The sequence below is a fragment of the Acipenser ruthenus genome, chromosome 13, assembly GCF_902713425.1.
Source record: "Acipenser ruthenus chromosome 13, fAciRut3.2 maternal haplotype, whole genome shotgun sequence".
Lineage (NCBI taxonomy): Eukaryota > Metazoa > Chordata > Actinopteri > Acipenseriformes > Acipenseridae > Acipenser > Acipenser ruthenus.
The window spans coordinates 13,637,541-13,653,538 of NC_081201.1; the positions used below are offsets into that span (position 1 = coordinate 13,637,541).

At 48.2% G+C, this 15,998-nt stretch overlaps 2 pseudogenes; both read right to left on the reverse strand.

The window, feature by feature from the left end:
- Positions 1 to 1,477: 1,477 nt before the first annotated feature.
- On the reverse strand, positions 1,478 to 1,685 carry LOC131697147 (U2 spliceosomal RNA; annotated as a pseudogene).
- Positions 1,686 to 14,725: 13,040 nt separating this feature from the next.
- Positions 14,726 to 14,928, reverse strand: LOC131697122 (U2 spliceosomal RNA; annotated as a pseudogene).
- Between the last annotated feature and the right edge of the window lie 1,070 nt (positions 14,929 to 15,998).

Below are 15,998 nucleotides of genomic sequence, written 5' to 3' on the forward strand. Positions count from 1 at the left end.
CGACCTCTCCCTCGGTGCATTAGTGAACACCTCTTCTGCGAGGTGTGCTAGGGTTTGTGCCAACAACTGGGAAGGCTGGCTGGGGATGCCCTGGCTGGCTGCTACCTGCCCACTAGGCGGCAGTGTAGCCGTCCCACTCGCCTCCGTCTCTGCCTGCGAGGGCAAGACTGGGGACTTTGTGTGGACATTAGCTGGTTTTGGATCTATGGGGGCCACCTGCAACTTGCTGTCTTTGATCCTGATCTTCTTTCTTTTCCCCCCCTCGTCTCTACCCTTTCTTTTCCCCACCCTCTGCTGGTTCTTCACTCCCTTCCCCTCCTTCTCACTCTCACTTTCACTGTCGCTTTCGCTTTCCTCCCCCACGGACTCAATCCTTATGGCGTCATAACGAGAGCCGAGGGGGAGTGCTGGCGCTGAGAGGGCCCTACTCAGGGGGGGGCCGCTGCTGGGTCCGGGCTCCCTCCCTGCCTCGTGTTCTGCATCAGAGGAGCTACTGGAGGAGCTAGTGGAGTGGCTGTTGTACTCTCTCTCTGGGCTGGGGGAAGGGGTCCTCGTAAAACGGGACATGTCTCGGGGGCGGGGGGGTGAGGGGGGTGCTGGTGATGATGGTGGTGCTGGAGTCTGGGTCTTGGATACTGTTGGTGGTGATGTGGACTGATCTTTGTTACTTGCTCCCTCTTCCTGCTCAGGCCTAGGCTTGTTCGTGTTTGCCTTGCTGGCTCTGGCCATGTTGGCATAGGAAGAGGGGCAGTCCTTAAACAGGTGCCCCTTCTTTCCACACAAATTGCACTGCCTCTCTTCTCTGCAGTGGCTGGTCTCGTGGGGGGCGCCGCAGTTCCTGCACTTGACTACAGTACACGCGGCCGCCAGGTGTCCTAATTCCCCACATTTCCTGCAGAGTTTTGGCATCCCATTATAGAATACCAGCCCTCTGTTGGGCCCTAACACTATGGAGTTTGGAATGTGGCGGACGCCTCCAATGCCCGATGGATCAACATTAAGGCGTACCAGCCACTTTCTGGCTCCTGTCCAAACCCCATCTTCATCTGTAATTTTCCTCCCTTCTGATGACACCCTCCCATAGCGGTTAAGCCATGTTGTAATATCATAGTCGCTAACAGCCTCATTGAAAAATTGGACAGTAACAACTTTCATTTCTCTGTCTGTCAGTGCATCCACACAAAATTCTTTGTATGGAGCGAGATATTTATTCTCCCCCCAAAAGGACCACATTTCTTGTAACTTTTGGGGGTTCCTAAAACTGACCTCAAACACTTCCTTAAGCCCTGGCAATTTCACCAAACAATTCAAGTCAGAAGGGGAAAAACCCATACCCCTCTGAAGAATGGTCCGGCTGAACTCCAGTCTCGTCAGTCCTGGTTCCGTTTCATCTTGCTTGTTTCTTGTGAAGCGCACCGCATTGTGCCTCCTGGTCTCCTGGGTTGGCCGGAACGCCATCCTTCAGCTGGCTCCTCCGATTGGGGTGGGAGAAGCCTCTGGACGTCCGGGTTGTCTCTCTCTACGGAAAAGAAACAACGTAAGCCCCGGTTCCATCTCCTGCTTCCAAAAATCAATTTAATATAGACGGGTCCCCCTATGGGGGACGTATCAGATATTAAACTGATAAGAACAGATTTTTTTTTTGTTTTTAAAGTTTTTATTTATTTTCCGTGGACAAAAATCATAAACATATAATCAAAAAACTCAATACAATACACATGAAAAAAAACAATATCATATTACAGCCACGTCATAAAAAACTTTCCAATAAAAACAAGGTCTGAAAGGACAATCAGATTAAAACAACTTCCATTTGAACAAGACAGTTTATGCGTCAAAAAACAACCCGCTTCACCCCCTATCATAAGACCATGAACCGGCACGAGTCCAAGTGGCAGGCACAGCCCAACAAGTGCTCCATCTCTCCCGGGCGATCTCTTCTCCTTCCCGCAGCGCATCCTGCATCTGATATTCTCTGAGCCTCTGACAAGCCAAAATCTTCACCTCCCCCGAGGTCAGCAGCTTTCCTTTAAAAACGAAAAGATTTCTTGCCTTCCACATGGCTTCTTTAAAACAGTTCAGTAAAACCCACAAGCATGTCCATTTTTCTTTCACTACAAACCCAGGCTTAACCCCGTGCAGCACCATTGCTTTTAAAATGTTTCTGTTGTTTAGAAACCCACTCAGGGTGTCTTCGGCCTCCCGCCAAACTTTTTTGGCTTGTCCACATCCCCAGAACAGATGCGCTGCGGTTTCTTCTGCCCCACAATCCTTAAAAGGACATCTAGGGGACTTCCCGAGGTTCCTGTGATACATAGTCGCCCGTACTGGGAGGATCTCGTGTACCGTCTGCCATGCCAAGTCCTTGTGCCGGTTCATGAGTCTCGGGTGAGCTACTTCCAGCCAAATCCCCTCCACAACCTGTGGGTTAAAAAAAGAGACATTACACATTTTCTCTCTGTCTTGCACAAATTTCCGCACTTTACGGGGGTCCTGCCATACCTCTTTATCTAAAACAAAAAGTTCCTCTTTCTTTAAAAACAGTTTAATTTTATTATACAAAAAAGGAGCTTCCCATGATGTTGGCACAGTTAAAACAGGACAAAACATTTTAAAACCTCTTAGAATCGCTCCTAAGAAATATTTTACAAAATGTGCAGTTTTGTTTGACCCATAGAGACACAACCTCACATGGACAATTACAAAATGTAAAAGCAAGGTCTTCGTGAGGTCAGGAACCCCCTTTCCTCCATTTTTTGCTGCCTTGTATACCACCTCCCTCTTTAACATCTCATTCTTCCTCCCCCAGAAGAAGCGCATCACACTGCGTGTCAGGGCACACAGGACATTCCTGGTTGGAGGGAACACTGCAGACAGGTAAACCAAGACAGGTAAAATAACAGATTTTAAAATTAAACACTTGCCTTCAAAAGTGAGTTCTCTGAGGCTCCACAGCCCCAGCTTTTGTGCAACCTTGGCAGTGACGCTGTCCCAATTCTGCACTCCAGACCCATGTTTATAGAATTTTACCCCTAAAATCTGAATAAAATCATTCTTTAAACACAACCCTATGCTGGGAACTCTGGCCCACTTCCCATACAGCATACACTCGCTTTTTCCCATGTTGACCTTGGATCCTGACGCCTTGCAGAACCCCTCGACCATTCCCACCGTTTTCTCCATTGAAAACTCATCTCGGCAAATAATCGACACGTCATCCATGTACAAAATACATTTCACTTGTTCTCCCCCACTCCTAGGTACGAACACTCCACAGGTCTGTTTATTCGCCCTAATGGCAATGGCTAAAGGTTCGATACAACATATAAACAGCAAAGGAGACAGTGGACAGCCTTGGCGCACTCCGCTTCGGATTTTAACTGGTTTAGACGTGCTCCCATTTACCAAAATAACACTTTGGATGTCTTCATACAAGACCTTAATCCAATTAACGAACCTGATTGGAAACCCCATTTTCAACAGTACACCAAACATGTACTTGTGCGCTATTCTATCATATGCCTTCTCTAAATCCAAATTCAGGATACTAAACGGGAGCTCCCTCTCCCTGGCATAACAGATAGAGTCTCTCACGAGTATCAAGCTGTCCATTATCCTCCTACCTGGGACTGCACATACCTGGTCCTGATGGATGACTGTGTCGATCACCTGCCCCATCCTTCCAGTCAGGATCTTTGCCAGCAACTTATAGTCTGTGTTGAGGAGGCTGATCGGACGCCAGTTCTTCAAATCTTCCCGGTCTCCCTTCTTATAAAGCAAAGTGATGACACTCCTCTTAAAAGAAGTGGCCATTTCCCCAGCATTAGAACTTTCTATAAAAACACTCAACAAATCATATTTTAAAACATTCCAAAAACACTTATAATATTCAGTGGGTAAGCCATCCTCCCCAGGCGTTTTCCCCATTTTGCTTGCTTTCAAAGCTCTATCCAGCTCTTCCAGAGAAAAGCTCTTTTCCAACCCCACCTTCTGTTCATTACTTAAAAATACATTAATGCCTTCAATCATTTCTTTACAATTCCTCTCCACCACCCTCTTTTCATCATACAAATTCTCATAAAAACTTTCCGCCACCTCACACATGCCTTTATTTCCATTCGTCACCACACCATCCTCCCCTTTTAACCCCTCCATCACCTGTTTTCTGTCAAATACTTTCTTAAAAAAGAACCTCGAACAGGTCTCTTCTTTCTCAATCCTCTCTATCTTGCTTTGCAGCATCACTGTCTCACTTTTTTTATACATGAAATGTTTTATTCTCTCCTTCACCCCCTTTATCTCTTCAGAGACTTCAAATCCTACCCTCTCCTGCAAAAACAATCTCTGAAGCTTCTTTTCCAGCCATTTACATTTTTCTTTTGCTTTGCGTACTTTATCCCTGCCTTCATTTATAAAAAACAATTTGGTTCTCCTTTTAACAAAATCCCACCACTCACTCTTTTTCCCAAACAAAACCTGTAGAGACCTCCACCCTTTATACTTCTCTACATATTTCTCTCTTATTTTACTATCCTCTAATAATTTAACATTTAATTTCCACACTCCTTTTCCCTTTTCACTCACCCCTCCCAGATCCAATGTTGCCCTCACCATCACATGATCAGAGAAGAACATAGGCTCCAGTTTACAATCTTGACATTTCACCCCCTCAGAAACAAAGATCATATCGATCCTGGACTTACTTGTCCCCTGAGAGTTGCTCCAGGTAAAGCCCCCCTCAGGATGTATCATTTTATAACAATCTATCAACTTAAAGTCTTTAATTATTTTGTTCAATAACACAGATGTTTTATCCAATTTAAAATTTTCCTTCCCATCCTTCTTGTCACCCCCACTCCTCACACAATTCCAGTCCCCTCCCATCACTACCGGCATGGATGAACTAAGCTCCATCCTTACCAGTCCCAACAATTCAAGCCTCTGGTGTTTCTCCACAGGTGCATACACATTCACCAGCTTAATCTCTTGCTTATTACATACCACTCTCACCATAACAACCCTTCCATCCTGCAACACACTTTTCTCTTTAATTATACACTTATTATTTTTAAACAATATTGCCACTCCCGCATTCTTATTTTCATCTGTCCCCGACCACACTGATTCACCTTTCACCCACATGCTTTCCAACTCTCTATATTCTTTCTTAAACCCAATCCCACACTCTTATAAAAAGAACACATCTGCATCAATACCTTCTAGATACTCTAAAACAGCCTTGCACCTGACCTTGCTCACCACACTCCTCACATTCACTGTTGCTATTATCAGCGCCATCGAGATCAGCAAAATGTGTAAAGACATATTCATAAAATTTTAGATGGTTCTATCCCCATGCTATCTGAGAGCCGCTGCACATTACCATCATCCAAAAAGGAAGTGCCCCCATGGTCTATTCCCCTCCCACCATAAGACCTGTCACTCACTACCGAGGAGTCGGAGCCAGGAGAAACCGGGGTCTCCTGCCCAGCTTGCATACTGTCCTCCTTTTTTTCCTTTTTCCACTTTTTCCCCACTTTCATACCACTTTTCACCTCTTCCCCTTTCTCCAACTTCCTTTTCCCTGAAGCTTTCTCCTGCTCCATTTTCTGCCCATCTATGTTCCCTCCCTCCTCTTCCTGCACCTCCTCCTCCTCCTCCTCCTCCATCTCCTCTTCACTAGACTCCCCTCCTGTTCTACCCTCTACACCCCCCCCTCCATGTCTTTTTTGAGGCATCTGACCACACGGGATAGGGCCCTCTTCCTGGATATCTGAAGAACCTGCCTCCCCCCCACTCTTATTTGACCTTTCTCCGAACCCTTCGCTGTCCTCTTCAGACTCCGTAACCTCCAGATCTTCTGCCAATGAAGATCCCTGCTGCTCCTTCTGTTCTTCCCCCCGATCTATCTCCTCCCCCTCACCGCCCCTCTGCTCTCCTCCCCACTCTGCCTGTCTCTTCCACTCACTCTCTCCACTGTCCCTCACCCCTCCCCCCTGCTGCTCACCACTTTCCATCCTCTCCTCTCCCTCTTCCTGTTGTTCCTTCTCCTCCCTCTCAAACCTCTTATACTTCTCCCTCCAATACCCATCCCTCTCCTCCTCCTCCCTCTCCTCTCTCTCCTCCCTCTCATACCTCTCATACCTCTCCTTCCTCTCCCTCTCCCTCTCCTCCCTCGCCCTCTCTTCACCACTCTTTGCTCTGTTAGCAAAAGAGGATGGACAGTGCATAAAAAGGTGTTCACTACTGTCACACAGACTGCACTTCCTTTTCTCCTGACACTCACTTGCCACGTGCCCCTCACCCTTACACACATAACACATAATTTTTGTGCACCCCGCCGCCAAGTGACCCATTACCCCACATTTTCGACATAATTTGGGTTGCCTGAAATAATGTATATATCCCCTATCCATCCCCAGTACTATTTCAGAGGGAATAGCTCTGAATCCCTCATACCCATTCGGATCTGGCCACAGACTTACACGGACTCTCCAAGCACCATTCCATACCTCATCACTATCCCTCACTTTCTCTGCACCCCCATACACTGTACAATACTTTCCTAGCCACACACACACATCCTCTCCCTCCACAGCCTCTGACCCCATCCTCACAATCACCACCCTTCTCGCAACATCAGTCAAGGTTGTCACTTGGAACCTTTTCAAAAGTTGGTCATTTTTCCCCAAATTGAACAAACTGTGACATTTCTGCAAATCACTCACAGCCCTAAAACTGACATCCCAGGTGTTTCCCCTCCCCACAGTGATAATACAATTGAGCTGCTCTGGCTTAAACCCCAGTGTCTTCTGCAACACAACCCTAGAAAACTCAAGCCTGTTAAATGCTAGCTCATCTCCCTCTCCTCCCTCTTTCAAAGAAATCCTTATACAATTAAAACGACGTGCTGCAAACCTTGGGGACGCCATTTTAATTACAAACACTAACTCACAAAAAATTAAGGGTTTTTTTTTTGTTTTTTTAAATTTAGCCAAGGCCAAATTAAAGCAAAATATCAATAATAGAAAAATAAACAGCAGATAAGGTGCCCTCAAAGGGTCCCCCTTACCTGCTCCACAACCTGGCTCCTGGTCTTCCGCCTGCCCTGCTCCTCTCCTACCCAGACCACAGCTACCAGCAACCAATGTTGCTCCCGTTTACCTTACCGATACCTTACCGATCACTTCCAAATCAAACTGCGGTCAAGCCACCCACTTGATCTGAGCCAAGAGGCAGAGAAGCGATGCCCACAATGGTTTTGACCAAACGCCCCGGGCGCGGCCGCCCGCCGGAGCTGCCGGGGTACTCGCTTCTTGGACTGAGGGGAAAAATGGGAAAAAGAAAAAAAAAAGAAAAAGAAAAAAAAAGGTGCCAGGCTCTAATTATTAACACGGCCGCCGCCGCTGTGCTCGTTCTGCTTTTAAACCCATGTCGAGCCCCACCCCGAGGGGCAGGGCTAGCCAAAAATTGCATTGAACTCATAAATGCTCCTCTCCACGGAAATCTTTAGTAAAATACTCTTTTATTGAGATTTTACATTTTTTTACATTTACACCCATTCGTTTTTTCATTCATTTTACATTTCTTTTAAAGATGACATTCATGCATACAGACATACATTTTGTTTTAAAAGCATTTAAAATACATTTAAAAACACCAAGACAATTGTGCTTTGTACATGGTTAAAACAGACACAGATTAAAATCAACATGGAAAAAACCTGTGCTGTTTTAAAAGTGACTGGAAAAAAAGAACCATCTATAAAAAACCAGTGCTTGTGAGGGCCGGGGAGTGCTCTCTAAAAAGGTTCAAAAGTGAACATAAAACTAGATCTAAAACAGGGACAGGGGAAAAGGGACCGTGTATAAAACAGTGAGTTAAAATTCTAAAATTTTAAAACACTTAAAATGTAACTTTTAATAGTTTACATTAAAAATCTTAAAGATACATAAAACAAAACAAAACAAAATCAAATAAAACATTCAACGTAAATCAAATAAAAGTCCATAAAACTGAAACAAAAGACTACATAAAACCAGGGCACCGTTGAAAAACGGTCATGCCAGCTAAAAAGGGCGGAATGCTGGCATGACAAAATAAATAAAAGGCTTAGCGGTGCCCCATAGTCCCGCTCCTAGGAGCTAGCGGTTCCAGTTTTTTCCTTTATTCCATCTTCACGTCCTGAAGTCCGGCGATCCTCCACTCCACGCAGGCCTTGTCCTTCCCGAGGGTCCGGATGTCCAGAATTACAAAGTCCTTGATAAGAGTTTGTGCCCTTCTGGTCGTGGTGATAGTGTCTAGCTCCTGCTTGTGATAGACACAGACGTTACGGCCTTCCCACAGGATCTGCTTGACAACATTGATGACACGCCAAACGCACTTAGCTGTGCTGGTAGTGATTCCTCCCGCAGGCCCATAGAGCACAGTCTCAGCGGTCATCTTGGCCGTGTCAGCAAACCTGTTTAGGAAGACAGAGACAGAGAGCCAGACCCTGCCAGCCACATCACACTCCCAGAAGATATGGGCTGGTGTTTCTCTCTTGCGGCACTTTGCATAGGGGCATGTTTCTACTTGGGCTAGTCCCCTCCTGAACATGAACGCTCGAGTGGGGAGTGCACTGTGGACGGTGTTCCATGCTATATCCTTCTGGACATTACTGAGGCAGCTGTGAGACACATTCTCCCAGATTTTTTGGCTTTGGGTGAGGGAGAAAGTAGCTACTTTTTCAATTTCCTGGGAACCGGCAAGATATTTAGTTACAGCCTTGTATTCCCAGGAGGCCAATTTTGCTTTATCTAAGCCCAATTTATATATAGTGTCCCTTAAGGTTCTATAATACAATGGGGGGTCCCAGGAGTACGGCACGGTGTTATCAATAGTGCAGAGGCCCAAGGCCCTGAGACAGGTGGCAAAATAGAAACGATTCATGTAACATACCTTCCTGTCCAGGGCCTGGATGTTCTTGATAGTTTGCGTGAGCCCCTGCACTCGGGTGAGCTGCACAACGTCCGGGACCCCCTTACCTCCCTTCTTGTCGGCTTTACTCAGGGTGGCTCGCTTTACCCTCTCCATCTTGCTGCCCCAGATAAAGCGGTGGATAATGCGGTCCACCACTTTTTTGGTGGTCCTGTCTGGGGGAAAGATTTTTCCTACATAAGAGAGGATGGGGAACAGTATAGACTTGGTTATTAATACTCTACCCGTCATTGTTAAGGATCTTGTGCTCCATCCGCCAATCTTTTTACGGACCTGGTTAATGGCCGCCGTCCAGCTCTGGGCCCCCGAGCTATTGTTCTCGAAAATGAGGCCCAGAATCTTGATTTTGTCCTTTTTGACAGGGTACATGTCCGACAGTTCCCTATCTACCTGCCAATTTTTAGACACGTAGACTTCGCTCTTGGACTTATTAATCACTGCCCCGGTCGCCGTGCAGTACTTCTCAAGGATATTACTAATCCGAGGTACTGACGATGTGTTGGTGCAAATGAGTGACACATCGTCCATATATGCTGTTGTTTTGACCTGGACCCCGTTGGATCCAGGCAGCTGGAAACCAGTTATATTGGTATCCCTACGAATTGCCTGCAGGAGGGGTTCAATGCACACGACATATAGCAGTGGGGATAGTGGGCAACCCTGTCTGACCCCTGACTGGATAGATATTTTACCAGTCAGGTGCCTGTTCACCAAGACTCGGGTACTAATGTTTGTATATATGGTTTTAACCCACTCCCTAAGTCCAGGAGCGAATTTCATCTGGTCCATCACTTTGTACATATATTCATGGCTTACCCTATCGAACGCCTTCTCCTGGTCAAGGTTGAACAGGCAGAGGGGATGGTTCCGTTCTCTAGAATAAGCCAGAATGTCCCTTGTTAACATTAAAATATCCGTGATGGACCTCCCTGGGACGCCACAAGCCTGGTCGGGGCCAATGACCAAAGGGAGGTGTACGTGTAGCCGGAGCATCAGAGCTTTGGCTAGTATCTTGTAATCCACGCAAAGGAGGCTGATTGGGCGCCAATTCCGTAGATCTTTAACTTCCCCTTTCTTATGAAGGAGAGTAATTACACTCTCCCGCATAGAAGGGCCCAACCGCTTCTCCCTGTAGACCGCTCTGTAGACCTCCGCTAAATGGACTTTTAGCGTGTCCCAAAAAAGATGGTAATACTCACCCGGGATGCCATCTGGACCTGGCGTCTTACCGATGTTCATGGTCTTAACCGCCTGGGTGAGCTCCTCCAGCGTGAGTTCTGGGTCCTTCTCCTCCTCCTCGTCGTCCCGCACTGAGTCAGGCTCCAACTGGCTCAGGAACCACTCTATCAGGGTGTCATCTGTAGCTTTGATGTTATACAGGTCCCTATAGAAGTTCTCTACCACTTTTTTCACTCCCTCACTATCCTCTACTATCCTCCCCCTGCTGTCGAGCATGGAGGACATCAAGTGCCGCTTCTCCCTCGTTTTCTGGAAGAAGCAGCGAGTACACTTTTCGTCTTCCTCCATTTTTTGCACTTTTGCATTGTGCATGACCTTTCGTTGTTCCTCCCTACAAAGCACTGAAAGATCTAGCTTGGTCTGGGCTATCTCGTCGCTTACAGGGAACCCCCGAAGCTGAAGCAGGCTCAGACGCTGGAGGGCAGCATTCAGGTATTTATATTTGGCCCTCCTTTCTTTTGCTTTCCTCTTGCCTGCTGCTATGAAATAACCCTTAGTTCTCATTTTGACCATCTCCCACCACTCTATAGGGGAGTTGAATAGGTCACGCAAAGTGGTCCACTCAACAAGCCTGCTCTTATAGGCTGCAGCTATGGAGGGGTCATCGAGTAAGGAGGTGTTTAATTTCCAGACCCCTGACCCCATCTGGGAGGTCTGAGGGACCTGCAATGTTACCTGCAGGAGCCTATGGTCAGAGAAGAAGACGGCCTGGGTGTCTACTGCCGTCTTCGTAAGGGAGCTGGTATGCAGGACAAGATCTATACGGGAGAAGGAGGTCCCAGATGAGCTCACCCAGGTAAAGGGAGGCACCAGGTCCTTACCTGCATCACACAGGGAGAAATCAGATATTACGGAGGACAAAACTCTACTAGAGCGGTCGTTGCGTGGCCTGCTCCGGTCTACGTCCCTCAGAGCACAATTGAAGTCACCTGACACGATGACGGGTACGTTCCCCAGCAGGAGTGGACGCAGCTGTGGAAAAAATTGAACTCTTTCGTTTTGGTTAGTGGGTGCGTAGACATTGACCAGTCTGAGGGGAGTGTTGTTGTATGTCACATCCACGCTCAGAATTCTACCAGGTTCTACCTCCCTGCTGCTGCGGGAGGTAATAAATGGGTTTTTAAACAGGATACCTACTCCGTCGGCTCTGGCTATGTTGGAGCCCGACCAGAAGGAGTCCCCCAGGGTCCAACTCTCCTTCAGGTCCCTATAATCAGGGCTCGACGAAATACCACACTCCTGCAGAAAGATGAGATCTGCTTTCAAGTTAGCTAGATAGTTTAGTACATCAAATCTTTTTTGTGTCTCCCTGATGCTCCTGACATTAACAGACACACATATCAGGGCCATCAGGGTAGCTAACAAGAAAAGGAGTCGCTGCGTCCACCCCATAGCGACTATGATTGGGAGGTCGGGACACTCTTCCTACTCTTAGCTCTACGCTTGCTTCGAGGGGGCTTGGGCTTATTTGCAACTCCCATCACCCCTGAGAAGGTACTCACTGCTGCCTCGTCCAAGAAGGCACCATCTTTATATGCACAGTACGTGGAGTTGTTTGGGCTATTCAACTCCCCACAAGGTAAGTCTGGTGGAACTTGCTCAGGGCCCCTCGGAACGTGTGGGTCAGCTTTGTCCTGGGGGGGGGGTTATGACAGACAGCATTCTTTGGCTGTTACCGTCTGCTGAATTGGAGCTGTTAGCAGACTTCTGGCTTACCGCGTCCAGGGGTATTCCCATGTCCTCCAGTGCTGTATCTAGGAGGACCTCTAGGGGGCCCCTGGTTTTGCCCATACAAGGGAGGGGGTCAAGGATGCTTTGAAGGGAGGCCCTTCGCTTGAAGAGGGTCATTGCTACCGAGGTACTGCTGGTCAGGGAAGGTGTTGACCCCGACCTCTCCCTCGGTGCATTAGTGAACACCTCTTCTGCGAGGTGTGCTAGGGTTTGTGCCAACGACTGGGAAGGCTGGCTGGGGATGCCCTGGCTGGCTGCTACCTGCCCACTAGGCGGCAGTGTAGCCGTCCCACTCGCCTCCGTCTCTGCCTGCGAGGGCAAGACTGGGGACTTTGTGTGGACATTAGCTGGTTTTGGATCTATGGGGGCCACCTGCAACTTGCTGTCTTTGATCTTGATCTTCTTTCTTTTCCCCCCCTCGTCTCTACCCTTTCTTTTCCCCACCCTCTGCTGGTTCTTCACTCCCTTCCCCTCCTTCTCACTCTCACTTTCACTGTCGCTTTCGCTTTCCTCCCCCACGGACTCAATCCTTATGGCGTCATAACGAGAGCCGAGGGGGAGTGCTGGCGCTGAGAGGGCCCTACTCAGGGGGGGGCCGCTGCTGGGTCCGGGCTCCCTCCCTGCCTCGTGTTCTGTATCAGAGGAGCTACTGGAGGAGCTAGTGGAGTAGCTGTTGTACTCTCTCTCTGGGCTGGGGGAAGGGGTCCTCATAAAACGGGACATGTCTCGGGGGCGGGGGGGTGAGGGGGGTGCTGGTGGTGATGGTGGTGCTGGAGTCTGGGTTTTGGATACTGTTGGTGGTGATGTGGACTGATCTTTGTTACTTGCTCCCTCTTCCTGCTCAGGCCTAGGCTTGTTGGTATTTGCCTTGCTGGCTCTGGCCATGTTGGCATAGGAAGAGGGGCAGTCCTTAAACAGGTGCCCCTTCTTTCCACACAAATTGCACTGCCTCTCTTCTCTGCAGTGGCTGGTCTCGTGGGGGGCGCCGCAGTTCCTGCACTTGACTACAGTACATGCGGCCGCCAGGTGTCCTAATTCCCCACATTTCCTGCAGAGTTTTGGCATCCCATTATAGAATACCAGCCCTCTGTTGGGCCCTAACACTATGGAGATTGGAATGTGGCGGACGCCTCCAATGCCCGATGGATCAACATTGAGGCGTACCAGCCACTTTCTGGCTCCTGTCCAAACCCATGTTGTAATATCATAGTCGCTAACAGCCTCATTGAAAAATTGGACAGTAACAACTTTCATTTCTCTGTCTGTCAGTGCATCCACACAAAATTCTTTGTATGGAGCGAGATATTTATTCTCCCCCCAAAAGGACCACATTTCTTGTAACTTTTGGGGGTTCCTAAAACTGACCTCAAACACTTCCTTAAGCCCTGGCAATTTCACCAAACAATTCAAGTCAGAAGGGGAAAAACCCATACCCCTCTGAAGAATGGTCCGGCTGAACTCCAGTCTCGTCAGTCCTGGTTCCGTTTCATCTTGCTTGTTTCTTGTGAAGCGCACCGCATTGTGCCTCCTGGTCTCCTGGGTTGGCCGGAACGCCATCCTTCAGCTGGCTCCTCCGATTGGGGTGGGAGAAGCCTCTGGACGTCCGGGTTGTCTCTCTCTACGGAAAAGAAACAACGTAAGCAGCAAATCTGGGCAGTTGAAGGAACTATTACTTTAGTCCCTGAGGAGATGGTCGCCTCGCAAGAGGGACCCCCTCCCCAGGTGAACGGTGTCCTTCCCTGGCGGAGTAGGGGGCGCTGCTTGGCACCGAGACCACGTAGGAAGAATCGTGGCTGTGACGCCTCCTCGGGGTCCGGGGCCGCCCTCTGCTCCTCCCAGATGGCGCCCTCTGCTGGGCGCCTGCTGCTCTCTCGGTCTGGATCTCAATTACAATCAAGGGCTGGGGATGAGGTCGTCTAGGTCATCAAAGGGTCCTCAAAGGTCGTCTGGATGGTAGGTCCTCCTTCTCTCTAACTCCAGGAACGTCTGGAAAAGCCGGAACCGCCTGAAAAAGAAAAAAACTGGAACCGCCTGAAAAGGAAAAAACTGCTCTCAACAGTCAACAAAATCTTGAAAGACCCTCGGCCTGGATTGGGCAAGCCAAAACCAGACTGAGCATTAGTCTTCCAAAAAGTTGCCGAGCTGAAGAAAGCCAGTCAAAAATAAAAAAAAATTCTGTTCCTCCTCACCCGAACAAACCTCTCACAGACCCTCGGAGGGAGCGGGCAATGCCACTACCCTCTAAGCCTTAGTCTTAGAAAGATTTATTCGAACTGAAGAGAAGCCAGAGTGTGGTTTTACTGGTAGCCCAGCCCTTCCGGCCGGCCCAAAGGCCTTCTCCTCTACCCGGCGGCAAGGCCAAACAAAACCAAACAAAACAGGGAACTCTTCCCAAAACGCAAGTGCCGTTCGGTCCCGGCAAAGGGGCGCTTTGCTGCTGCTGCCGCCTTGAAAGCGAGGGCTCCTTGCCCCACTAAACAGCTCCGTTTCTGCTTTACCGCTGCGCTCGTCCTCCTCCTCCCACGAGCGCAAGGCCTTCTGGGTACACTGGCCTGCTGCGTGAGCAGAGCAGACTGTCCATCAGTTAGGCAGGCCTGCCTTCCTTATTTGGAACAAACAAACAAACAAAAAAAAACAACAAAAAAAAAAAAAACAACAAAAAGAGCGGGAAAAAACACAACCCAGAAAAAGGGAGAGGGAGAGGCTGGCTAGCGCTCTCTCTCTCTCTGTCTCTCTGTCTGTCTGCCTGCCTGTCTGTCTCTCTCTTTTTTGACCTTTCTTGTGCACCGTTCCCGGAGGTACTGCAATACCGGGTCGATGCGTGGAGTGGACGGAGCAAGCCCCTGGTTCCATCTCCTGCTTCCAAAAATCAATTTAATATAGACGGGTCCCCCTATGGGGGACGTATCAGATATTAAACTGATAAGAACAGATTTTTTTTTTTTTTTATAAATTTTAATCCAATACTCAAAAAAATACATCATCTTCTCAAAAATAATACATCAAAATCATATTCATCTCTAGTCAAATACTTATTTAAACAAAAAAGAAAACAAACTCAGTCCGGCTTCTTTTTCTTTTCTTTCTGATCTCCCCCCCTTGCTGCAGCAAAAAAAGACAAAGTCTCGGAATCAAGAACGACTGTATCGCCGCTATCTGATTTCTCCTTTCCATCCTCTGCTTTCCTCTTCTTCTCTCGCACTCCTGTTGCGCTATTAAGCTCCATCTCCTCATCTGTATCAACAGACTCAGAAGAGGATGAGATCTCACTTCCCCAGCTCTTCTTCTTACTCCCAGCACCCTCTGCAAGTTTCTCCTTTACATCTTGCGTAGCAGCTCCACCCCTTCCCTTTGTCTGCGAAGTAGCAGGATTTCCCGCCATTCCGCCTCCATTCTTTTTGGAACCTCCCCCAACATTTGCTCCTTTGTCTTTCTCTTTGTCTTTCTCTTGTCCTTTTTGCTCTTTCTGCTGTTCTTTCTTCCCTTCTTCCCCTCCGATCTTGCTTCCTCCAGCAGCCTGAGCGTAGGTTTTAGCCCTAGCTCCTTTTGGACAATTCTTGTACTGGTGTCCTTTCCCCCTACACAAATTGCATCTTCCAGTCCACATTTTGCACTCTTTAGCAACATGTCCTCTAATTTTGCACAGAGTACAGGACATCCCCATGCACTCAGCTGCAACATGTTCTGGACTTGAACATCTAAAACACATCTTAGGCTGTCCCTCGTATGTCACTGTACCTGAGTAAGGCCCAATCCTAAAACCAGGCACCCTGTGTTCCACCACTCCTGCCGGTGAGGCATGAAGCCGAATCCAGTATCTCCATACTCCTCTCCAGATTCCATCAGCATCAAGCATCTTCTCAGGTTTCCCCTCTCTCATCTCAAATCTCATTTTCATCCGGGTTGTGATGTCTTCCTCCGGGATAAAGGGAGCAGACACCCTCACATAGGCCACTCTCCACTGCAGAAAAAAAAGAGGCTCCAGCCTGAACTTACAAATTGGTTCCAGCTCCTTCTTCTCATTAAAAACTTTCATCTTCTCCCAGCAC